This window comes from Berghia stephanieae, chromosome 6, assembly GCF_034508935.2.
Source record: "Berghia stephanieae isolate SIO BIC M18660-M18661 chromosome 6, UCSD_Bste_1.3, whole genome shotgun sequence".
Taxonomy (NCBI): Eukaryota; Metazoa; Mollusca; class Gastropoda; order Nudibranchia; family Aeolidiidae; genus Berghia; species Berghia stephanieae.
In genome coordinates this window covers 53,812,022-53,839,740 of record NC_088365.1, presented here as the reverse complement: position 1 = coordinate 53,839,740, position 27,719 = coordinate 53,812,022, and the positions used below count along the sequence as shown (strand labels likewise).

General features: G+C 40.3%; 2 protein-coding genes across 2 annotated transcripts in view; one reads left to right on the top strand and one right to left on the bottom strand.

The window, feature by feature from the left end:
* Positions 1-27,719, bottom strand: part of LOC144975266 (uncharacterized) — a 221,062-nt gene that overhangs the window by 85,235 nt on the left and 108,108 nt on the right. The window lies entirely within an intron of this gene.
* Positions 18,533-27,719, top strand: part of LOC144975264 (uncharacterized) — a 35,630-nt gene continuing 26,443 nt past the window's right edge. The window contains exon 1 of the mRNA XM_078919188.1: positions 18,533-18,810. The gene's annotated coding sequence lies outside the window, so the exon portion shown is untranslated. The remainder of the gene's footprint in view (positions 18,811-27,719) is intronic.

The following is a 27,719-nucleotide window of genomic DNA, read 5'->3' as shown; positions in this document are numbered from 1 at the left end:
AGCTTAACTGCTGGTCAAAATTATTCGCGATGGTGGTGTACGAACGAATCGGCGGTCTCAAGAAGTGGGTGAGAGAGGGATCTAGTAATGACTTTGAGTTTGAAACGAATATTTTTGTGTTCGTGGATAGCTCACACGGTAGAGCCACGCTCTCACCTGCCAGGCGGAGTTGTCGTACCAATAAGGTCGCAGGTTCAAACCCCACCACCGCCGCGAAAAAATTTTTTATTCTCTATTGTCTTCTGGCACTTTTCTATTCCACTTCATTCTTGTGACCAACGATTCGTCGTACACCACATCGCGAATAAATTTCACCACATAACTAAGCAATATCTCAATATACAATTTTCTATCTGCTTATATGTTCTTGTTGGATTTGTCTATTACTTAATCTCTGGTAAGATTGATTGCGATGAGTGGTGTACGAACGAATGGGTCTAAGAATGTATGAGGAGATATATGCTTTGATTTGACGAATTTTTGTGTGTTCGTGGATAGTGAGTGAGACGTAGCAGGGAGTTGTCGTCAAAGGTAGTTCAAAACAGCGAAAAATTTTTATTCTCATGCCTCACTTTCTATCATCATACTGAAGATGGTATGAATGATTGTACTTATCATTTTTAGAACGAGAATGTTTGTTCATGGGCAGGTGGGGGGGGGTGGGCAATTATTAATGCTTTCATACACTCAAATATCTCTAGAAAGAATAGTTCCCTCCTACTTTTCAAAATTGGAATGAGCACGTACATAGATAGTTTTATCCAACTACCAGTAGTAACATGTAAAACTAAAAAAACATTAGCTTTGATACTACACCTATAGTTTGTCTCAGAAAAAAATGTAATAAATAGGCATGGGGTAAAAGTAACCTGGGTACACTACGGATATAGTCGGTGTTAGGGTTGAGTGAGTTAATATGACGAAGAATAATGATAGAAATAGAGCAGGGAAGAAACTTTCTTTCAATCATTTTTTTTTTTTAAAGGAAGTCAATTTAAAGTAAATATGTTTCTTTTCTAAAAATCTTGTTTCATTCAAGAAAATCGGTTTCTCTTAACAAATCAAGTAAAATGTCATCAAAAAAAAGGTGAGGCTCGCAAAGGGAGAGGAAATCGGATCCACTGTGTGTTGACAAACTAAACGTAATGAGATTATCGATAGAGAGAATGAGAAGAAAATGAAAATGAAAATCAAAGCAACAGGTAGGCCTATTTATTTCACCCCGTCCAAACCACAGAACCTGAGAGAGGAACTCTTTGAAAAACCCATATTTAAAAATTTGGCCAGAAAACTCGTCCTTCAAATATTGATCGATTTAAATGACTCTCATCTTGGCAAAAACTCTCAAACCTGGGGCCAAATTTTTAAATATGGGTTTTTTCCAGAGTACGGCACTTGTCGTGGTCCAAACCCTGGCCAGAATTGGCACTCGACGCGACGCCATGGAACACAGTCAGGGGAGAGAAGTAGGTAATCAAAGATATTGGGAAAGATTGAGAGTAAAGGACGCACTCGACTGGCTGACCACTAAGTAAGTATATCGCTGACCATTGGTCATTACAGACGATTAGAGACCCTGGACGCCGCTGTCCACCGACCGACTGGACGAACAGACGTCGAAACGTGAACCAAAAATAATTTATAGATAGAATGCGCTTGGCTAAGAAGCCCACAACATTGCCATCCGGAAGTATAACGGACCAACAAACAAAACTGTAACCTTGAATGTTTATAGTCTGGTTAATACAGTTTAGTGAAAATTACTCATTCATTAACGTGGATGGTAAAAAGCAATAACAAAGACCTTAGTGATGTCATCTTCGTTCTATCTATAAATGCTTACTTATAACGACAATAAATGGATATACAGTGGAATCATGTTGAACCGTCTAGTGAGTTGTCGTTAGTAATGCCCAAGGAAACAAGTGATTCCATTGGTTGAACTATTGAATACAACTCACGATTTGTTTTCTTTTGTGGCCAAAGACTTGTCTTTTGGTGTAATTTGTTTGTCAGTTTCAGCGGAGCCATCGTTAACTTATAGCCTGACACTGACCAAAAATGCCAGTCTTTGGCCACAAAAGAAAACAAATCGTGAGTTGTATTCAATAATTCAACCAATGAAATAACTCGTTTCCATGAGCTCTACTAACGACAACTCACTTGGCGGTGCAAAAACCAAATAATGACGTCAAACTGCCAGTCCTTTTGGATTTCAGTATCAGGCCGTGGCCTTCGGTTTCAGTGTCAGGCTATAACTTAACGAAGGCCACGATCAGACTGTAAGTTCACGTACTAACCCAATAAATACGTCATAAAAGAAGACGAAGATCATGGGGGAAAAGTTTATCGTGAATTGTAATCAATAGCTCACCCAATGGAATCGTTTGTTTCCTTGAGTACTTCTAACAACAACTCACTTTTTTAACTTTCGTTTGGTGATCGTCGTCTGCTTTCGTAACGTAACTGTTTGTCTTTCGTGACGTCACTGTTTGGTCAGTATCAGGCCTGACGTTTACGAAGGAGACGCGATGGGACGGCAGAAAGAAACCTCTTGGATGCGGCGAGGAATCGAACACTGTACCTTCTGTGTACGAAACAAACACCCTACCAACTGTGCCAATCTATCCTTTTATAGAAGGAACGAAATTGACGTCACTCAACTGTTTTTGGCCAGCCATTTCGGAAAGTCCTGAGTTCGAGCCTCGTTTAGCGTATAGTTGAGCCCTTGGAAAAGGCTCTTTACTAACATTCTCTCAGCGTACTCAGGTGTAAAAAGCGCGTTGAGCACGTTATTTGCATAAAAGCTCGTTTGTTTTGTTTTGTTTTTATATAGGTTTGTGTGTTGGTATGTTATATCCAGCTGGTGGATTGTTGTGACAATCTTGGCTAAACGCATAGCATCAAAAACAGCCGTTACATAAAGAATTAAAAAACTGCTTGATTAAATTAATCAAGGTAAGCGTTTAAAAGATAGAGACGATTTTCACAGGTGATTTGTTTACCTGACAGACTGTAAACCCTGGAATCGATAAGGCATGAAATCGAACAGGTGGACTGGATTATCGGGGGCGTGGCCGTGGATCGTTAATCCGTGGATTAGTGTGACACGCGGGATTAGGCCCCAAATCAATCCCGAGCCGGTAACTGGTTCATTAACTCGTGACACCACAAGGGTTGTGTTGTTGGTTTTTGATTGCCGTGGTTGGTTGGAGGCAGGAAGGTGAACGGGTGCAGGGGCATCGATGGTCAATCATAAATACATACATAAATAAATAAATAAATAAATCACTATATAGACATGTAAAAAAATAAATAATTAATTAAATAAATAAATATATCAATAAATAAATAAAATAAATAAATAAATAAAAGGAAAGAACGAGTTTAATTTTTTTTAAAATAAATAAATAAATAAATATATTTTTAAAAAGGAAGAAAGTTTGAAAAAATAAATAAATTAATTAAAAAATAAATGAATAACTATGTAAAAATATATAAATAAATAATTATATGGATAAATGTATATATAAATAAATAAAGAAAGAGATAATTATAATAATTTTTAAATATATATATATATATATATAAATATAATAAATAATAATATATATATATATATATATATATATATATATTTATATAGGGGGGGGGAGGGTTGTCGTCTTATTCATATTCTTTTTGTTTTGTTTTTGACTGTGGTGGGGGGGGGGGGTGGGGGGTGGTGTTTTTCCAATCTCAATGTTCCGGTATAGTAATGATAACACGATGATAACGGAAAGGTGTATTCCATGTGTAACATCATCATCATATCCTGTTGTAGCAGCTTCCAGTCCATCTCAGCTTTTGCAGATCAATAACTTTTATCTTCCCATCACACCCGATGCTATACACCCCCCCCCCCCAACATCCCCACCCATTTCCTTCCCCTATTTCCCACCCGTCCATTTTCTCACTCCTTTCCCTCTGTTCTCCGCACCAATTCTCTCTCTCTCTCTCCTTCTCTCTCTCTCTCTCTTGTTCCCGTCTCTCCGATTCTCTCTCGTTCTCTGCCCCCCCTCTCCCATCTCCCTCTCTCTCTCTCTCCACTCTCCTCTCCCTCCCCTCTCTCCTCTCCTCCTCTCCTTTCTCTCTCCCCTCTTCTCTCCTCTCTCTCTCTCTCTCTCTCCCCCCCTCTTCTCCTCCCCTCTTTCTCTTTATTCCTCCATCCTCCGAGTTCCAACCCCCTGCCCCTCCTCGTCATTTAAACTACCCCTCCTCTCTCTCTCTCTCTCTTCTCTCTCCTCTTCTCCTCTCTCCTCCTCTCTCTGGTTCCCCGTCTCCTCCGATTTCTTCCCCCCCCCTTCTCTCCTCTCTCTCTCTCTTTCCTCTCTCCTTCCCTCCCTCCCCCCCCACCCCCCCTTCTCTCTCTCTCTCTCTCTCTCTCTCCCTCTCCTCTCCCTCCCTCTCTCTCTCTCTTCTCTCTCCCTCTTCTCCTCCCTCTCTCTCTTTTCTCTCTCTCCTCCTTCTCTCTCTCCTCCCCCTCTTTCTCTCCTCTCCTCTCTCTTTCTCTCTCTCTCCCCCCCTGTCTCTCTCTCTCCCTCCCATCCTCCGAGATTCCCAACCCCCTGCCCCATCCTCGTCATTTAAAACTACCCCTTCCCTCCCCCCCCCCCAGTCCCTAACCTAACCCCCCCCCCCCCCCCGTGTATATAATATCTACTATGTATCACGGTATGAAACAAACACATCACCAATTATCTACAGAGGCAGAACAGATCTCATGTCCCATAAACCTATGAATATTCATGAAGTAGAACTAGAAGCTGGAAGGGCGCGGGGGAGGGTGGGGGGGGGGGGCGTTGATTCCAATATTCTGAACTGTTGTACTTCAGAAAATCAAGAATTCTTATATTGATAGATCAAAATGACTCATTTGCAACTGTATGGGGCGACGTGTACATATAAGCAGGTCTGACATCCGAACCCACTTACAGGCCTAGTTTAACATTGTTGTAATGGACAATATTTGGCGTCAGTTTTTAAAAAAGATTTCCATTACAACAATTGGCCCATAAGGAATTGGGTTATCAGACCTGCAAATAAGTGCACGTCGGCATGGGACCTTTGTTGCATCAATTCCATTAATAATATTACTTGTGTCTTGAGAACCGTCTTCTTGGAGACAGGAAAAGCCACTGAGATGTGAATTGAGGAATTCTTGTTATAGTGGGGATAATAAACATACCTTATCTCTTCCAAGTTTAAAAAACAAAAACAAAACAAAACAAAAAAATCCCCAGTAAGATCCCATATAGATAATTCGATGATGACGTCACTCAGGTCTTTGTTATTGTTTTTTGCCATCCGCGTTTATGAGTAATGCTCACTGAACTGTATTAACCCGACTATAAACGTTCAGTTTTGTGTGTTGGTCTGTTATGCTTCCGGATGGCAATGTTATGAACTTCTTAGCCAAGCGCATACTATCTATATCAATTCATTTTGATTCTAAAATCACTTTTCAGCATCGCAGGGGGGGGGGGGGGGGGGCGGATCCCCCGAAAGTTCACTCGATAGAGCACTCGCTTCTAACGTAAAGGAACCGAGATTGATCCCAGGCGAGGGTTGAGTTGTTTTGTTTTTTTCTAGCCCCCCGCCAACCCCACCCTCGTCCACCCAGCATTGATTGGTAGCTGGATTTGTTAGCTAGATCGGGTGGAAAGTACTTTGCGATAATAGAAGTCCTATCCAAGGGGTAGCAACCGTGGTTATTTGTATTGTAAGCTCCCCCCCCCCTCCCCTTTTACTCTCAACAAATATTCCGTATAAAACCATTCTAAAAGAAAAAAAAAAACCAAAAAAAAAAACCCTTAATTATTTAAAACGAAGTGAATCATCTGAAAAAAAAAAAATCTATTTTTCTAAAAAGGAAAACAACAATAAGAATGAATATTGATAGAAAGAAAGAAAGAAGAAAGAAGAAGAAGAAGAACATAAGAAAAGCAAAGATGTAGATAAGAGGAACGATGATGCCATGAACAACACTGGAGAGGGAATTCGATTACATGCTAAAGAATCGGTGGGACGATTACCAGAAATGGAAATTATGACGAAAGGGGAGTTAACTCAAGTAAATCTGAGAGCTCGATTATCTCAATTCTCTCCCCTCTCATTTCCTATCGAATTCCTATACAAATAATATTATTATTTATTATACAACCGGCCCGCCCTAGATCCAGCCCCCCAAAAAGGCCATGAATATTCACGACGACATAAATGGACATGAACCGGAAGAAGTTTGAATATTACGAGTAAAATCACCTCCCATAGGATGACTACTTCCGGTGTCTGTCTGCCCAGGACTGGGGCTGGGCAAGTAGAAAGATTTCTGTGGCTCCGAGTCTCAGCGATACAGTGTCTGTCTCGTCAAAAAAATTTTTTTAAAAATCAAGCAATGCTAAGCGTTGTCAGTGGTCGGATGGGTAAGACAGGGATAGTTGGAGATTCTAGTCCCGACATTGTGTCCTTGGGTTAGGCACTTTACACACATCATTACCCCACTCTACTCAGCTGTGAATGATGACCTAGCTATAGCACAGTGATGCACATTATAAAATTGTTAGTTCGAATTGGACTGTAGGCTGGAAACGTAATCGATAATATTTAATTGAGCTTTTATATAGCACAAAATCCACCAAATGTGCTCAAAGCGCTTTACAAAGGGTCCCTAACCAACAGCAACACGTAACATGTAGAACGAGACATGACGCGTGTTAGGCGATATTAAAATTTTGTCCGACAAAGACAACGCTGTTAACGCCCAGGTACTCATTTTACACGTGAGTACGGTGTGAGAATGAAATGTGAGTAAAGAGCCTTATTAAAGACTCAACTACGCCGCGCCGAGCGAGGCTCGAACCCAGGACCTTCCGATCCGAAAGCGAGAGTCATACCACTAGACCACATAGCCGTTATCATGTTACTGATTGATTTAGCACTATTGTGATGGACAATATTATTTAGTGTTGATCCGAGAGTATTTCCATTACAACAATGGGCCTAAAACACTTTGGGTTATCAGACCTGCATAGAAGTACACGTCGATTTGTAGGGATAGAGACAGAGCTACGTGGATCTCCCATATTGAATACCAAGTCAAGCAATATCGAACGTTGTCATTTCTCGGTAGGGTAACAAAAATCGCAAAACGTTTGGCGGTAATGTGTGCATGTGTGTATGGGGTTGTTGTGTGTGTGTGTGTGTGTGTGTGTGTGTGTGTCGAACGTTGTTTTGCCCGTGTGTCGTTGGTTAAAACACCTCAAACTAAGTTTCCACACTCAACTCATGAGTGAATAAGTAGCTGGCAGAAGACATTAATAGTAGTTGTGAGAGTGCTTGGAAAAAGAACCCCCAACAAATAATATCATATTGCAGGCGTCATTGAGCGAATTAAATAAAATCTACCTTTTTTTCAACACAAGAGTAGTATCGCATCTTCGATTACAAGTCAGGGAACCGACGATTCTTCTACGAATAAGGAGTTGATTCTTGCCCAGCCCAGCCCAGCACACATCGATGAATCAAAGGGAGATAATTTTAAAAAACTACATGTTGTCCTCCACATTCCCGTTAAATATCGTCCATTGGTTCGTCCCATACTTAGTATTCTGGTGGTATCGATTCTAACACAGAAATAATACACACGTTATATCCATGTCTTCTGTAGACTTTCACGGTCAAACAGAATTGGGGTTGGGGGGGGGGGGGGGGGGGGCAGGGTTGAAGAGGGTAGGGACGGGATAGAAGGGTGTGGGGGGGGGAGTTGGTTGATGTATTGTGAGAAAAAATATATATCTTCCCTCCCCCCCCCCCCCCACCCCCCCCCCCCCTCAAAAAAAAAAGAAGAAAAGTTTCGGATGAATTTTAAATGATGATGATGAGGAGGAGGAGGAGGAGGATTGTGATGATAATGATAATGGCGATAAATACGCCAATGAAGACGACGACAGCTGAAAATTTTAAAAAGGAGGGTTTTAAAAAAATGGGGAAACACACACACATACACACACACACACACACACACACACACACAACACACACACAACCACATAGGAAAAACAAACCAAACAAACAACAAACAAGATGACCGGCCATTCACCATGCACCAAGGTGTACTTATATAAAGGTCCGACACCCTAAATTGTCATGGCCTTATTGTTGTAATGAAAATACTCCCAACCCATCTCAAAATATCGCCCACTACAACAATGTTACATCAAAACAGGCCCATCATTGCGTTCGGTTACCAGGCCTGCTACCCCCTGCACCTTGCTGTGCACGCTTTTTGTCATCGAAATACATTCTTTTAAAAACTCCCTTTATTCATCCCATAGGAGAAATTTGTTTCTAGGGTCTATTCCAAGGGAGGACAGGAATAATCCAGGCATCAACCGCAGTGCAGCGTCGCAAATTGAGCTAGGGCGAGGTGACTTGCTCAAGGCCACATAGGGCAGCGTCGGGTGATCGAACTTTGTATCTTTCGAGTACGAGCCAAAGACCGTACCACTGAGCCACGTGACATTGTATATCTATTTTTAGAGCGAGTATCCATCCAGTATCTCTCCCCATTCATCAACACGGTGTCATATGGTGCAGGCACCGCCGTGGGTGTGTGTGTGTAATGTTGTGTGTGTCGGTGTGTATGTGTGTGTGGTGTGTGTGTAATGTGTGTGTGTATGTGTGTATGTTGTATTGGTGTGTGTGTGGTGTGATGTGTGTAATGTGTATATATGATTGTGTGTATGAGTATGTGTGTCATGTGTGTGTGTGTGTGTGTGTGTGTGGAATCCACCCAGGATTAGCACAATCAGACTGGAATTCAATCCACCAATCCAGATGGATAAAAAACTCATCTATAATTAATTGGCACTAATCTCTATCTATCTATACGTGTCTCTGTCTCTATTTCTCTCTCACTCACTCTCACTCACTCTCTCTCTCTCTCTCTCTCTCTATCTGTGTGTGTCTCTCTCTCTTTTTTCTCTCTCTCTCTCTCTTCTCTCTCTCTCTCTCTCATCCCTCTCTTGTGGGTCCATCTCTCTCTCTCTATTCCCTCCCTCTTCTCTCTCTCTCTCTCTCTCTCTCTTCTCTCTCGTCTCTCAGTCCCTCTCCTTGTCTCCTCTCTCTCTCTCTCTCTCTCTCGTCTCTTCTTCTCTCTCTCTCTCCCCATCCCTCTCTGTGTGGTCCATCTTCTCTCTTCTCTCTCTCTCTCCTCTCTCCTCTCCTCTCTCTCCTCTCACTTCCTATTATATAGATATAATATATATATATTTATTATATAATATATATAATATATATTCCTTCTCTGTCTCTATCTCTCTCTCTTCCTCTCTCTCTCTTCTCTCTCTCTCTCTCTCTCTCTTCCTCTCTCTCTCTCAGTCCCTCTCTGTGTGGTCCATCTCTATCTCTCTCTCTCTTTCTATCTCTCTGTCTCTATTTCTCTCTTTCTGTCTCTCTGTCTCTATTTCTCCCTATGTCTCCCTTTCTCTCTCTCTCTTTGTCTCTCAGTCCTCCTCTCTTTCTCTCTCTCTCTCCCTCTCTCTCTCTCTCTCTCTGTGGCTCCATCTCTCTCTCTCTCTATGTCTTCTCTCTCTCTCTCTCTCTCTCTCTCTCTCTCTCACTCTCTCTCTCTCTCCCTTCTTCCATCCATCCAATCCCTCACATAAACCCTCACCCCCCCCCCAACCTCTGTCCACCCATCCCCAACTCCCACACCTGTTTGCACCCTATAACAAGGCTTATTCCAATATCACCAACGATAAAATAACATTCGATTCATAAAATAAAATGTTTATTTTTAAAACTTCATATATAATCATATTATTTCCCCTTAACAAATTAACTGCCGAACTCCGGAAATACACGCATTAAAAATTTGCCCAGAAAACTCGTCCTTCAAATATCGATCGATTTAAACGAACCTCATATTGGCAAAAAAAAAAAAAAAAACCCTCTCAAACCTGGGATTTCGCGAGGTGCGCTATATAAAAGCTGGAGTTTTTAAAAGGAAATACCAAAAAGGCATCGAAATGAGGTTTTTATAAACTACCCAAGATAACCATGAGGTGAAATGATAAGGGAGGCAATCAAACTGTGTTTGGGTTATCTCTCCTAACCACCCAACCACCCACCCCCCTCCCTCCACCTTTTCTATCCCCCTCCCTCCCCCTCCCTTCACCCTCACCCCCTTCCCCTTCCTCCCTCCCCTAGTACACCCAATACGTGTAGTTTCAAATAGGAATCACACGGGGGAAAGGTTCCAATCAGGTGTATTGATAAGACATCGGCAGGTGAGATCCCAATAGGTATGACCTGTCCTCTCACAGGTGATACATCATCATCTACCTGGGTTTTTGTTTTAAAAAAGCTATATAAAAAAACCACAATCAAATAAGTAAGTAAATATAACAACTTAATAAATAGATGAATAAATAATGTAATAAAGAAAGAAATATATAAAAAGATAAATAAATAAAGAAAATATAAACAAATAAATTTTAAAAATTCATGAATGAATAAATGAATAAAATTATAAATAAAATGAGAAAAAAATAAAAATAAATAAATAAATAAATAAATAAAAATAAAAATAGAAACGGACATTTTAAAAATTCAAAGTTTAAATTTTAAATACAAAATAATTTTGAAGCTTCTTTATCTGCCTTTTTACATTTATTTTTCATGACGCAATCGGTAAATCACGAATGAAAAACGTTTATCACCAAGAAGCCTTCATCACTCAGCACGTACGGACACAAAACCAAATATAACATCGTTCTGATTTCAAACCAAAGCCCGTTGAACTTTCTCATCTTCCTTGAGGCTCGCTCCCACCCACCCCACCCCCTTTCCAACATCCCACCCCCCCCCCCCCCCCCCCCTTCCATCTCTCTCCTCCTCCACCAGTTTATTTATTACCTGTTATCGCACTTGCCCTTGCCAACACATCCCAAATCAACCACTGACTGCGCATGCTCCGTGTGAGCACCCAAGGGTAATAACCAACACCGCTCCCACCCCCCCCCCCACCCCAACCCTATCTCAACCCCCCCTCCCTTTTTTTTATCAAATAAAATTAGCCCAATGTGGGATGTGAGAGCATTTTATTGATAAGTTATCCTTTGAAAAAAAAAAACATATTGAGAAAAAATACATGACGTATTTGAAAAGAATCCATTTTATATTTTAACCCAAAATCAGAATTTTCTTCATTTTTTCTCTTTGAGTGTATGGGGTGCTTACATAGCACGCTATGGGGTGCTTACAAAACAGATTAATCATTATGAACATACAAATAACGAATTTATTTCCAGACCGAGCACTTCTTCATAATGCCGAGATGCCAACCTGTAGAGTTATAAATGTGTGTAATGCTAGCACGTCTGATTGGTAATCAGAAGGTCTGAGGTTCGATCCCCAGTCGGGGTAGAATGATTTTTTTGGAATGTTTTTTCATTTTCTTGTATTTTTCTTTCTTGCTTTGTCTGGCACATTTCATACACTCTTGTTCAGATCTTTATCTTATACCAGTGCCTGTCCCCTACTTTCTTATTTGTCTAAATGTGGAATTTGAAAGTTTAAAAATGTGCAAATTCCCGAGAGAAAAAAAAGTGGCATCCAGCGTCATCCCCATTTTATGAGAAAAAGTGAGCATTATTCACAGTGTCGCAACGCAGTATAAATTCTCTTAACCTTATATTAATTCATACAAAGGAATTGTCGGTTTCACAAAATCAAGTACTTTTCTTGGATTTTCATTTATTGTCTCTCTTATTTTTTCTTTTTTTTTTTTTTTTTTTTGGGGGGGGGGGGGTTTGAATAACGACAATTTCGTTCCTTCTATTTTCAATTGGAATGTGGCTAGATATTTTCTTCGGTCATCAAGTCACTAATGTTGCCCAAAAATCGCTGCTCGACTTTGCAACAAGTCCATAGAAGAGACATTTCTGAACCATTAACCCTCGACACTGCTTTCGTTGTAAGTCGAAGAAGAATTCAAAGCCGAAACGTTCTTGGTTAAACAATTTTCTTTTTGTTTGGTTTTGTTTTTGTTTTGTTTGGTTTTGTTTAGTTCTTTGATTTTTTTAATTGAAAAAAAATATATTATATTATCTTCCTCTTCCTCATTTTCTACTTTAAGCTGTTTTAGACATTTTTGTTCATTAGCTTTTAAGTGCCGGCAATAAATCAATAAAAGCTATCGCCGCCAGACAGAAATTCGATTGTCTCCGGGAATACCTGAAATTACCTATAATGCCAGAGATGAAAAGGTAACAGGAATACCTGTCCCGCCAACTACCTGAGAAATCCGTCAAACCGAGATGGTTTAGATGAGGTAAACCCTGGCCCGAGAATTGCAAGAATCGCCAGGAAAATGTCAAGGAATTTCATTGGATAACGTCTAGGCCGATAGATCACGTGATGGGAAATGTCTGGAATTCTACTGAAATGTATGCTTGGCGGATTGGGAAGGAACCTGCCCATAAACCATAAACCATGAAGCATAAAACAAGACAATGTGGATATTTCTCGCCCCTGAAATATCTGAATTTTTAAAGAGGATTTCTGAAATCGATAAAAACATGGGAGGAAATAGTTTTACACGCGTTTGGAAAGGAAAGGGAGGTGGCGAGATTGGTGGTTGTTATCTCGTTCCTCTATAAAATAATTGTTTTGGCAACAGATCAACTGATAAATCTATGCAGACAGACATCAAAACAGTGGGGAGTGTGTGACGTCATTAGGGTATGAGACCCCCCTCCCCCCACCCCCTCCCCCAATATTTTTTTCCTCTTCGTTTTAAAATAATACGCCGGCATCGACGTGTATTCAAATGCAGGTCTGATAACCCAATTGATGATGGTCTAATTGGTGTAGTTATGAAGATACTTCAAACACACGCGACATATTATCAAAGACAACAGCGTTAAATCAGACCCCTAATTGCGTTCGGTTATCAGACCTGAAAATACGTGCACGTCGGCCAGCACTTTAAAAAAAAATTATATATATATATATATATATATATATATATATATATATATATATATATATAATATCGGGTTCCGATAGCTCAGTTGATAGAGCACTCACTTCACATGGAGCAAAGGGAAAGGGGCTGAGATCGATTCTGGGTAAGGTCCAGATATTTGTGTGTGTCTGTGTGTGTGCGTGTGTATGTGTGTGTGTGTGTGTGTGTGTGTGTGTGTGTGAAGGAAGGGAGGGGGGCTGTGGGGACTGTCGATGGAAGAAACACTCCAGAATTATTGAGCAGAAGGCAGGTAAAGAGATTAAAAAGACAACAAGAAGATTGAGAGACAACAATGAGATTGTTTTAAGTAAGGACACAGCAAGACTCTATCAACCAGATATCTACCGTACTCTGGAAAGGCAAGTATTTAAAAAATTGGCCAGAAAACTCGTCCTTCAAATATTGACCGATTTAAATGACCCTCATCTTGGTAAAAACTCTAAACCTGGGAGTTTAAGGAAGACTTCCTAAAGTACCAGATTTGAGAGTCTTTGCCAAGATGAGGGTCATTTAAATCGATCAATATTTGAAGGACGGGTATTCTGGCCAAATTTTAAATACGAGTTGTTACTTCTTTTTGGTCCAGATTCCATCAGTTAACTGGTTAATGTTTCCAGCAGATCCCATTTGGATCCATCTCCCATATCCCATAATATCCCATCTATTCAAATCACCTCTTCACCACCCTCTAATTCTACTCAACCCTCCACACAACCACACACACTCACACACACACACCACACACACACAAACCCACACCACACACCCACACACAAACACACACACACACAAATCCACACACACACAAATCCACACACACAAACACACACACACACATCCACACACACACACCCACACACATACACACACTAACACACATACTTCCATCTTGCCATACCTTACATGCAATCCCAATAATTTATAGTTGACAGAGATATATCGGCCTTCATTAATAAACGTTCATGACTCTTGGCGGATAAATCTATGTATGTCTCTCTCTCTCTCTCTCTCTCTCTCTCTCTCTCTCTTCTCTATATATATATATATATATATATATATATATATATATATATATCATATTTTTCTTTCTTTTTACGTGTGCGTGTGTGTGTGTGTGTGTGTGGAGAGAGAGAGAGAGAGAGAGAGTGTGACTCTTTGTCTCTTTGTCTCTCTCTCTCTCTCCATCTCCATCTCTCTCTATCTCTCTGACAGAGAGAGAGAGAGAGAGAGAGAAGAGGGATAGAGAGAGAGAGAGAGAGATGTGAGAGAGATAGAGAAAGCGAGAGTAAAAGAAGAGACCCAAAGAGTGAAAGATAGATAGATAGAGAGATAGAGAGAGAGAGCGAGAGGGACACACAGAGAGACAGAGAGAGAGAGACAGACAGAGAGATAGAGAGTTAGACAGATAGAGAGAGACAGAGAGAGACACAGAGTGATACAGAGAGAGAGACAGAGAGAGAGACAGAGAGAGAGAGAGACAGACAGACAAAGAGATAGAGAGAAAGAGACAGAGAGAGAGACAGACAGAGAGAGAGACAGAGATAGAGAGAGATAGATAGATAGAGAGAGACAGAGAGAGAGTCAGAGAGAGAGAGAGAGAGAGAGAGAGATCAACGCCCCCACCTTGCCCTATGTAGTCCGGAAACAGAGAACATAAAATTTATGAAGAATTAATTTGGCTATGTCGTAGATTGGACAGTGACTGGGCAGTGACTGGGCAGTAACCCCGTATGGACATCATCACAAGCAACAACAGCCCATTCCCTTCATGGGACAGTGTGGCTCAGCGGTATGGTCTTTGCTTCGTGCCTGAAAGGTACCGAGTTCGAATACCTCCTGCTGTTCTGTGTGGCCTTGAGCAAGTCACTTCGCCCTATGGTATGTGTGCGTAGTTTGCGACACCATTATAAGCTGTTGTCCTAGCTGAATTTGCGGCGCTGCATTGCGGCTGACGCCTGGGTTATTCCAGTCCACCATTGGACTAAACTAAACCATAAAGACACATTTCCTCTATGGGATTAATGACGGGAATTTTATTTTATCACGTGATTCTAAATAGGGAATGAGATTAGCGGAAGAGTAGCGTCCCTTGATTGGACGTCACCCATAGTCTGTGACGTCACCGGCGGAACAGTTATTAGAGAGAGAACGTCATGTTGGTTGTGCGCATGCGTCTCTCGTCCTCGCTTCCGATGAAAGCAGCTTGAAACACTTCAAAACCAAATTGACGTTCTCTCTGTAAGGTGACGTCCAATCAAAGGACGCTACTCTTCCGTTAATCTCATTCCCTATAGCCAGTTAGGAATGGGCCTTAATTGATATTAGTACTTATTAAAACTTCAGATACTTGTAAAAAAAAATGAAAAGAAAACTCGAGTATTTATAGAGAACAATATCCACTAAACGTGCCCAAAGGGCTTGACAAAGGGTCCAAGACCAACAGCAACACTTAACATGCAGGACGAGACTCAACGCCTGTTCGGCGATGTTACATTTTCTTCGGGATGACTATGCTGTTGACGGCCAGGTACTCATTTTACCCCTGAGCAAGAGGAGAGAATGTCAGTTAACAAAGAGCCTTTTCCATGGACTCAACAATGCGCCGCTCGGAGCGGGCTCAAACTCAGAACCGTCCGATCCAAAGGCGAGTGTCATACCACTAGACCACATTACAGCCGCACAAGTCGAGGTCTGTACAGATCCACAGAGCCGGTTCCATCATTGTCTGGTTGTTCAGACATGAGGACATTCGCCCTATCGGCGGGGCAATGCCCCCAGTCCAGACAGCAGACACCACATCACGTGACAGAATGACCAAGATCTGTTCTTTTTTTCTTTCTTTCTTTCTTTCCGAAGTTGTCTTTACCATCGCCATAACACACAACAGAACACACACCAACCCAATTCATCGTTTTACACTAAAGATGCGTGCAAACGTCGGGGTGTTCCACGGGGAGGCAAAAGGACATTAAAAAAAAACAAACCCACTCCGCATTGCACAAGCGTTTAATAACCAGTCGACCGTCGTAGCGCTCGCAGCGCGCATTTATTGGAACACACGCCTATCAGCAACGACGAGTGCAAAACTGTAAAATCTGAACTTGAGATATTATACAGTGTACCGGAAGTGCAGCCATGTTCATGGCGGCCAATGAACGTTGGACGGACGAGGCTCAGGGGAAAGCATCGATTTACGTCTAGTTTCCACGGTGTTGGAATGCGAATGACGTATCATGGCGCCATGACAAATTATTGTCACTAATCAAATGTGATATAAATAAAAATGATTTACTTTGTGACACAATCGTACATCTAAACCCACCAAACCAATAAACACGCTTTTGGATCGGAAGGTCATGGGTTCGAGCCTCGCTCGGCGCATAGTTGAGTCCTTTGAAAAGGCTATTTTTACTCAAATTCTCTCAGCATACTCAAATATACAATGAGAACCTGGCCATTAACAGCATTGTCTCTGTCGGGAAAATTGTAATATCGCCTAACAGGCGTCATGTCACGTTCTACTTGTTACAAGTTGTTGTTGGTTAGGGACCCTTTGTAAAGCGATTTGAGCACGTTTAGTGGATAGTGCGCTATATAAAAGCTCAATATATATATATATATATAATATATATATATATATATATATATATATATATATATATTCTGTGGTGTTATTGAGTACGTCAAAGCCCGTCAATCAAGTACAGTAGATAGTCCAACCCATCAATAAATAAACCAAACACAACTGACCGATGGGCAAGGGGCAGTCTGGACATGTCAATTAAATAGATGATGAACTAACTTGACCACTGTCATTGGCCTGTGTGACCCCTCTATGTCTGTCTGTCTGTCTGTCTGTGTGTGTCTGTATGTAGGTCTGCGTGTGTCTGTACGTCTGTCTGTATGTATGTGTCTTTGTCTGTCTGTCTGTAGGTCTGCGTTTGTCTGTCTGTCTAACTGTCTGTCTGTCTGTATGTGTGTGTCTGTATGTATGTAGGTCTGCGTGTGTCTGTACGTCTGTCTGTCAGTATGTGTCTTTGTCTGTCTGTAGGTCTGCGTATGTCTGTCTACGTCTAACTGTCTGTCTGTCTGTATGTGTGTGTCTGTATGTATGTAGGTCTGCGTGTGTCTGTACGTCTGTCTGTCAGTATGTGTCTTTGTCTGTCTGTAGGTCTGCGTTTGTCTGTCTACGTCTAACGGTCTGTCTGTCTGACTGTCTGTCTGTCTGTATGTATGTATGTGTGTGTCTGTATGTAGGTCTGCGTGTGTCTGTACGTCTGTCTGTCAGTATGTGTCTTTGTCTGTCAGTAGATCTGCGTTTGTCTGTCTATGTCTAACTGTCTGTCTGTCTGTCTGTATGTGTGTGTCTGTATGTAGGTCTGCGTGTGTCTGTACGTCTGTCTGTCTGTCTGTATGTGTCTTTGTCTGTCTGTCTGTAGGTCTGCGTTTGTCTGTCTATGTCTAACTGTCTGTCTGTATGTAGGTCTGCGTGTGTCTGTACGTCTGTCTGTCTGTATGTGTCTTTGTCTGTAGGTCTGCGTTTGTCTGTCTATGTCTAACTGTCTGTCTGTCTGTCTGTATGTGTGTGTCTGTATGTATGTAGGTCTGCGTGTGTCTGTACGTCTGTGTGTCTGTATGTGTCTTTGTCTGTCTGTCTGTAGGTCTGCGTTGTCTATCTATGTCTAACTGTCTGTCTGTCTGTCTGTAGCATTCGTAAACTCATTGGCCAACCAATTCCATTTTTTAATAAAACAAGTCTATGACCACAAAAGAAAACCACAAATCGTGAGCAATATTCAACATGACAGTTCAACCAATGGGATCATCATTTGGTTCCTTAATTTTGGGCGGATTGATTTTTTGGTATAGTTTTTTTTCCTTGTATTTTTCTGTCTTGCTTTGTCTGGCACCGACGTGCACTTATTTACAGGTCCGATAACCTAATTTATTATGGACTCATTGTTGCAATGGAAATCTTTTTTTTTTAATGACGTAAAATATTGTCCAATACAATGTTAAACTAGGCCCATGTGTGCATCCGAATGTCAGACCTGCATATATGTGCACGTTGTCTGGCACAGTTTTATTAACACCTTTACATATCTTTATCTCATACCGGTGCCCGCTCCCTAACTTCTCAATTTCATATTTACATCATGAATAACAATATGGAATTGAATGTAAGCTTCAATTTAATTAGGAAAACAGATAAAATGGACGTTTCGCGTTTCCCCTTTATCAACAAAACAGGATGAATGAAACACTACAGATGAATGAGATAATGTGGTAGTGGCGTTGCCAAGATGAATAAACAAAACATCTTAACAACGCCACTGCCACATTATCTCATTCATTGTAGTGTTTCATTCATCCTACTTGTTGATAAAGGGGAAACCCGAAACGCCCATTTTATATGATTTCGCAATGAAATTGAAGCTTACATCCAATTTCATATTTTTATTTGTTTCTTCAAGCTTCGAGCAGCAACATTTACATATTTACGTCATGGAAGATCAGATCTATTTATAGCATCAATTGTTGTGTGCTAGCCTCAAACTCAAAACTCTCAAGACGCGAATTTCCGGCATGTCTAGGAAACCATTTAAATCCGGAGGGATATCATTGTGAATAATGTGAAAAGGGGAGGAAAACACTGAGGAAAGAAAAACCACGCAATGACGATGATGAAATTCGACATCTCACCAACCATTTGAACAGGATGGACACTTCGTAGAATGGTGAGTTTTATTTCAAATTGCATGCGCCATGCTTGCGCGCTGTTGAAGTTCACTGTGAGTTTGTTTTTAAAAGTTTGGGGAAGCAACAAACATATATAGATAATAATATGTGAGAAAGAATCCTCGCGAAATGAAACGTTTCATCATTTATTTTCTGATTAATTATTCTTGACTGAAATTTGAGAGCATTTTTCACCTGATTACAACATAACAACTTGTTTCTATTATTAGGTTCACTAATCTATCAGTATCAGCTCACGTCCACTTTATCATAACATAGGGCCTGGTGAGGCCTTACGCACGTTCATCGAGCTAAGGGAAACAACACAAGTAATCCGTTAACTAACGTAAGGAAAAACAACAGAAAAACCTTAGGACTTTTACTACGACTATGACTAACCATAATAAAAACAAACAAACAACAAAACACACATACACCTAGGTGTATTCCATCATCAGCATTGCGTGCGTTTTTCATCATCATCATCATCATCATCATCATCATCATCATCATCATCATCATCATCATCATCATCATCATCATCATCATTAATATTATTATTATTATTATTATTATTATTATTATTATTATTATTATTTATTATTATTATTATTATTATTATTGTTGTTGTTGTTATTATTATATTATCATTATTATTATTACTATTATTATTACTATCACTATTATTATTTTTTTATTATTGTTATTATTATTTTTTTTAATTGTTATTATATTATTATTATTATTATATTATTATTATTATTATTATTATTTATTATTATTATTATTATTATTATTATTATTATATTATTATTATTATTATTATTTATTATTATTATATTATTAATTATTATTATTATTATTATTATTCTTCCTCTTCCTCTCCTCCTCCTCCTCCTCCTCCTCCTCCTCCTCCTCCTCCTTCTTCTTCTTCTTCTTCTTCTTCTTCTTCTTCCTCTTCTTATTATTATTATTATTATTATTATTATTATTATTATTATTATTATTATTATTATTGCTTTTGTTGTTGTTATTGTTATCATCATCATCATCATCATCACATCATTATCATCATGATCATCATCATCATCATCATCCTCGTAACCCGCAATCATGACCGTTTTCGTCGTCGTCGTCGTCGTCGTCTTTAACACCCTATATAATCAAACCCCCATACTTTTCGATGTCATGAAACGGACAGCGCCACGCTTCCAAAACAAAAACTGTCATTCTTATCACAGTCACCCACAAACCAACATTGTAGTGCTAGCAAAATATTGACACCAAAAAACAAACAAACAAACAAATGTGTTGCTTCCCTAAATGTTTGATTGTTGTGAAGGAAAGAAGAGAGGCGCGCCCTACGGGACACCAACCAACTCTACATCGGGGGTCAAATCCGTACAAAAGTTCAGCAGTTCGAAATGAACGAAAAGACTTTCCTTCAATAAGGAGGAAACGTGTGGTGTCAAAAAAAACTGGTTCCTATTTCATTGGAAGTGTAAAACCACTGGATACATATCGTGTGTAATTATCTTCTGGTTTCTGAGTGATGGTATCGTATTTTATAGTCTAAATACTATAAGCTTGGGGGGGGGGGGGGGGGAGTGGCCGACTGGTTAAAGCATTGAACTGTGACCCGGAAGGACCGGGCTCGAGCCCCGCTTCAGGCACTTTCGTTTTTTTTCCTTGAGCAAGATTATTAACACCCGATTTGCTCACTAAGACAACATGGGTGATTCCTGTTGACATCAGACATCTTGTTTGATGAGTTATCTATATTCCTTCGTGGAATGCCTAGGCGACGATGTCTGATGGTGTCGTGGCGGAAAAGGCATAAAAAAAAATAATAGTAATATTATAAGCTGGTTATCAATTAATTATTATCGCTCTTTTACGTCCCGTAATCCAAAGAATCTGCCTATACATCCTGCTACAGAAATAGTTATGCCACCTTTATGTAACCTATTCATTATTAGTACTCCAAAGGACTGATTACATACACACTTCCAATGATTTAGGAACCAAAAAAGTCAAAAGTTTGACGTCACGACATTTCGTCCCTATAGTGAATGGATTTATTGATAATTTAAAAAAATATTTGAATGTTATCGTTCAAAACATCGCAGTGAACATAAATTGATACAGATCTGCCGCCATACGGTAAAGGGGCGTAAGCACCAACGTTAACAAAAATGATCTATTTATAGAATGGGAATTCCCGTTTCACGGCCAACTCAATGATATCTGGGTCATGCAGCAATGTGCAATTTAACACTTATCTATCAGAAAAAGAAAAAAAAACCTCAAAAATTTTGAAATTGAAATATAAACAAATCGTTAACATTTGGAACACATTTCAGGCCATACTTCAAAAACTAACCCCTTGGCGTTGGAGTCCTTTTGTCGTAAGCTGGGAACACCGTCGATTCGTTGCTTTTTTTTATTAAAAAAGTGGACGCCTGTCTTTTGCAGCAGGGACACCTCTCTACTTCCCTCCCTCTTGAAGTTTTGGTGTTTCTCTGCCTTTCGTCTGCCTTATTGTGACCCCTCGTCTCAAAACGGTATTAAGTCGGAATGATTAAGATGCTGAAAATTGAATTTCTAGCCAGAAATATCAACTTCGTTGAGTTTGTATGTTATATTGAGGAGAATGAATATCATATTTCAGAGTGCTGAATACCCAATGATTCATATTTTTGACCAGTTTAACTTTAATTTGACTTTTTAGCATATGGCTCATCCCGACATAATACCGTTTTGAGACGATGGGTCACAATTCAGAAACTAAGGAGCAGGCACCGGGTATAAGATCAAGAACTGAACGTCTGGTGTAATGGTGTAGCACGTCTGACCGGTAATCTAAATGTCTGAGGTTCGATGCCCAATGGAACTCGACTGATTTTTCTGGGATGATTTTTTTTTTTGTTTTCCTTGTATTTTTCTTTCTTGCTTTGTCTGGCACCTTTCATACACACTTGTTCAGTTCTTTAGTCTGTCTGCCAAGCCCTCACTAAAATCATTTAAAATGAAAAATATATATGATATATAATATTATAATGTATTATTTCAATCTACCTGACATCACCCTCACCCCTCTTCCTCCTGTTGTCAGAATTTTCTCAAACCTGAGACTTCATAAAGTGCCAGGTTTGATTATTATATTTTCATTCGTATGTGACTCGACGTCTCAAAACGGTATTATTATTATGGTCGGGACGGGACGGGACGTACAAGGTTCTGGGAATTCTATTTATAGCCACAGCCATAAAACTGTGTGTGACTCGTCGTTTTTCTTCTCGTGATCAAGGGGAATGAATTCAATTTCTTACATTATCGAAAAAAAAAACAAAAAACCGGAAGTTCGTATGTCTTAGATTATTCTATTTATAGATTCAATTTTCTGGGTCCTCCTATCCATCTAGATATATTACCGTTGTAGACGGTGGGTTACAAATGTGAAAAATCCTCTCAAAACGGTACATATTACTTACTTAACCCTCGTCGGGCCTTGAGGCACATAGGGCATCCATCCACCAGACATCTCCATTTTTTTAGATCGGCTGCTTTTGCGGTGGCTGTATATTCCAGGACAGGCCTGCTTCCTTTAATTCTTTCTCAATGGTCCTTCGCCAGGTTTCTTTGGGTCTTCCCCGCTTTCTCTTCCCATCTGCTGTCCAGTACATGGCTGTCTTGGGAAGTGACCCATTTCTGACCACATGACCCAGCCAACGCCATCTTCTTTTTATTTGGCCTTCAATGCAGTACATAATAAGCCCGGGTTAATTTTCATGAAAAAAAAAATGGAATTTATAATCTGACTTTGGAAAAAGCGGATGATTTCTGTTGACATCAGTCATCTTGTTAGATGGATTATCTATAGATAGTTCGAAGTTGACGTCACTCAGGTCTTTGTTATTGTTTTTTTTTTTTTTGCCATCCGCGTTTGTGAGTAATTCTCACTAAACTGTATTAACCTGACTATAAACGTTCATGGTTACACAAGGTTTTGTGTGTTGGTCCGTTATACTTCCGGATGGCAGTGTTGTGAGCTTCTTAGCCAAGCGCATACTATTTATAGAAGGACAGAAATTGACGTCCCTCAGCTCTTTGTAACTGTCTTCAGCCAGCCATTTTTATGAGTAGTTCTCACTCTCACAACATTGTATCAATCAAGCTATAATTTTTTGATGTCTCACATAGTTTTGTGCGTTGATACATCATATCCGGCTGGCGAATGTTATGAGTTTTTAAACTAAACGCATAACATCAAATTCCATCATGGTATTGCCCTGGCGAAAGGGCGTTTTCTTTTGTTTTGTTTTTTTTGTTTTTTGTTTTTGTTTTTACAATCAGAAAGAAAAAGAACGACATTTGAGTTCCTTTACTGTCTCTTTGAGGACAACAGACATACAGTGGAACCTCGTTATAACAGGTTCGGATATAACAGGCACCCGGTTATAACATGCATCTTTTAAATCCCCGTTTGTTCCCTCCCTCTTTGCCTTTAGTAAAAGTTACCGGCTATAACAGGACTTTTAAGAAGAGCTTAATCGGTTAAAACAGCGGCGCGAAACCCTTCAATTGAATCTCCAAATACAATGTGTTAGCCTACATTACGCTCAGCAAAGCCTACAGCCAAAGGCAACCGGGAGCTCGGCATGAATGCTCTGTGTACGTCTTTGTGTGTGTGTGTGTGTGTGTGTGTGTGTGTGTTAATGTGTGTGAGTGTGTGTGTGTGTGTGTGTATAGGCTACTTACTACTCTAAGCTGCATCATTTTCAATTGTGATCTAGGCCATTTGGGCTGTTTTCCTTGAAATTCAGCTGTATCAGGACTCGGTTATAACAGGGATTTTAGGCAGGCTCCACCTTCACTGTTATATCGAGGTTAGATTTGTTTTTGTTTGATTGTTTGTTTGTTTTTGTTCTTTTTTGTTTGTTTTTTTTTTCACCCCCCAAGCGAGGGTTATTTATATTGATCGGTATTTGAAGGTCGAGTTTTCTGGCCAAGGTTTTTAAATACGTGACTTCCCAGAATACGGGAGGTAACTCTGGTTATGCGACAAGGAGTTACCGTTTGGTATTTCAACTCTCTTCAATGTTAAAATTCACCGAGTTGACCCGGAGCATAGGCTGACTGACACTGACCAAAACATGACGTCAAAAGACACGTTTTTGGCCACAAAAGAAAACAAATCGTGAGTTGTATTCAATAGTTCAACCAATGGGATCACTTGTTTCCTTGGGCACTACTAACGACAACTCATTACGCGGTACACAAACCTAAAAAATGACGTCAAACTGTAAGTCTTAGTGGGTTCTGGTGTCAGGCTATAAGTTAACGATGGCTACGGTTGACCAATGTGTTGACACGTAACCATCGTTAACTTATCGCCTGACACGAGGACTTATCTTTTGACGTCATCTTTTATGTGGGGCTAGTGAGTTGTCGTTAGTAGAACTCAAGGAAGCAAGTGATCCCATTGGTTGAACTAATGAATACAACTCACGATTTGTTTGCACTTGTCTTTTGACGATATTTTTGGACAGTGTCAGGCTATGAGTTTAGGAAAGCAATGGTTGATCACTGTGTTGACCATTGTGTTGACCACGGTTTTCAGGTCAATACGATACCGTTTTGAGACGATCGGTCACATAGCTGTCCGGCAGATTGGAATTTGAAAATAAACTCTCTCTCTCTCTGTCTCTCTCTCTCTCTCTGCCTCTCTGTCTGTCTCCCTCTCTCTGTGTGTCTCTCTCTCTGTCTCTCTGTCTGTCTCTTCTCTCTAACTCTATATCTTCCTCCTCTCTCTCTCTCTCTCTCTCTCTCTCTCTGTCAAACACACACACACACACACTCTTTCTGTCACACACACGCTCTCTCTCTCTCTCTCTCTCTCTCTCTCTCTCTCTCTCCATCCATCTATCTCTACCTTCCATCCTTCTCTCCCCCCCCAACCTTCTCTCTCTCTCTCTCTCTCTCTCTCTCTCTCTCTCTGTCACACTCTCACTCCATCTATCTATCTCTTCCTTCCTCCTTCCATCTTTCTCCCCCCCCCCACCTCCACCCCCTCTCTCTCTCTCTCTCTCTCTCTCTCTCTCTCGCTCGCTCTCTCTATTCCTCAATCTATCTATCTTCCTCCTTTCATCTTACTCTCTCTCTCTCTCTCTCTCTCTCTCTCTCTCTCTCTCTCTCTCGCTGTCTCATTTTTCAACTTCTCTCTGTCTCACTCTCTCATTCTCTGTCTTACCCTTCTTCTCTCCGCACCCCACCCAACAACCCCTTTCTCTTCCTATCCTAATCCTCTTTGATTCTCCTTTGTTCCCCTCTCTCTCTCTCTCTCTCTCTCTCTCTCTCTCTCTCTCTCTATCTATCTATCTATCTATCTATCTATCTATCTATCTCTTTCTCTCTCCGTGACCATAATTTTTCCTTCACCGTTCGTCGCAAAATAAAAGTCATACTTAAAAATTAATTTTAACTCACTCAACCCTAACAACGACTATATCCGTAGTTTACCCGGGTTACTTTTACCCCATGCCTATCTATTACATTTTTCTGAAACAAATTCTAGGCGAAGTACCAAAGCGAATGTGTTTAGTTTTTACATGTTAATGGTCATCATCATCATCATTGCCTTTTTCACCCTGGGTCAGGGTATAGGCCACAGACAAACAGTTTCCATCCTTCTCTATCCTGAGCCAACTTTTTTTATCTCATTCCAGGTCTTACCACTTCTCTGTATATCAGCTTCTTTAATTCTTCTCCATGTTCCTCGTGGCCTTCCCCTTGATCTTCTGCCCTGAGGGTTCCAGTCCAATACTTTCTTTGTTATAGTTGAGTCATTCTTTCTAAGCGTGTGTCCAATCCACCTCCATCGTCTTCTTCCTATATCCTCTCCCACTGGTTTCTGCTGTGTTCTTTTCCATACTTCTTCATTTTTTATTCTATCCATCCATTTTATTCTGAGTAGCTTACGCATGCACCTGTTTACGAAAATCTGTACCCTCCTTATACATGCCTGTGATGCGTTCCAAGTTTCACATCCATACAGTAGGACAGACTTCACGTTTGAGTTGAAAAGTCTTAGCTTTAGTTGGAGGGAGATATCTTTAGTTCTCCAAACTCTGTTCAAAGATGTGAATGCAGCCTGTGCCTTTCCTATTCGTGCTTTCACCTCTGCTTCCGTGCCTCCATCCTTGTCAATTATACTTCCGAGATAGCAGAAAGTGTCTATATCTTCGAGTTCTTGATCTTTTACTTTGATCTGCTCCCTTTGACGCTTACCTATCCTCAAGACCTTTGACTTTGCAGGGTGAATTCTAAGACCAATTGATTCCGAGAGGCTGTTTATAATTGTGGTTTTTGCTTGCATCTGGTCCTGGGTGTGGGACAAAAGAGCCAGATCATCTGCAAAATCCAGATCATCCAACTGTGTCCAGGGGGTCCACTGTATCCCATTTCTTCTCCCTTTGGAGGTTTCCTTCATTAGCCAATCAATGGCAAGGATGAACAGGAATGGAGAGAGCAAGCATCCCTGCTTGACACCAGTCTTAATTTCAAAGCTGTCAGTAAGCTGATCTTCATGTACAACCCTGCAACTTGATCCTTCATACATTTCCTTAATGAGGTTTACTATCTTTTCAGGGAGTCCATAATGTGCCAGAATTTTCCACAATGCTGCTCTGTCAATACTGTCGAAAGCCTTCTCGTAATCCAGAAAGTTGACAATAAGAGGAGAGTTCCATTCTATAGACTGTTCCACTATGACTCGCAGAGAGGCAATCTGGTCGGTGGTTGAACGGTTTTTCCGAAAACCTGCCTGTTCGTCCCGCAGTTTAGCATCTGTTGCATTCTTAATTCTCTCTAAAATAATACGGTTGAAAACCTTTCCTGGGATAGAAAGAAGAGTGATGCCTCGATAATTATTACAATTACTGAGGTCCCCTTTCTTTGGAAGCTTGATAAGATGTCCTTCCTTCCAATCCTTTGGGAATATCCCTTCATTCCAGATTCTCTCAAATAGTGGGTGCAGGGCCTCAGCATTTCTTTCCGCATCAACTTTTAGAGCCTCCGGTGGAATCTGGTCTGGTCCAGCAGCTTTCTCCCACACACATACTATAACACACCAACAAACCACACACGATAACACGTCAACAAATCACACATTAATAACACGTCAATAACACGCTATAACAGGTCAATAACACGCTATAACACGTCAACAGACCATACACTATAACATGTCAATAACACACTATAACACGTCAATAACACGCTATAACACGTCAACAAACCATACACTATAACACGTCAATAACACGCTATAACACGTCAACAAGCCATACACTATAACAAGTCAATAACACGCTATAACACGTCAACAAACCATACACTATAACACGTCAATAACACGCTATAAGACGTCAACAAACCATACACTATAACACGTCAATAACACACTATAACACGTCAATAACACGCTATAACACGTCAACAAACCTTACACTATAACACGTCAATAACATGCTAGAACACGTCAATAACATGCTAGAACACATCAACAAACCAAACACAATAACACGTCAATAACACGCTATAAGACGTCAACAAACCATACACTATAACACGTCAATAACACGCTATAACAAGTCAATAACACGCTATAACACGTCAACAAACCATACACTATAACACGTCAATAACACGCTATAACACGTCAACAAACCAAACACTATAACACGTCAATAACACGCTATAACACGTCAACAAACCAAACACTATAACACGTCAATAACACGCTATAACAGGTCAACAAACCATACACTATAACACGTCAATAACACGCTATAACAGGTCAACAAACCACACACGATAACACGTCAATAACATACTATAATACGTC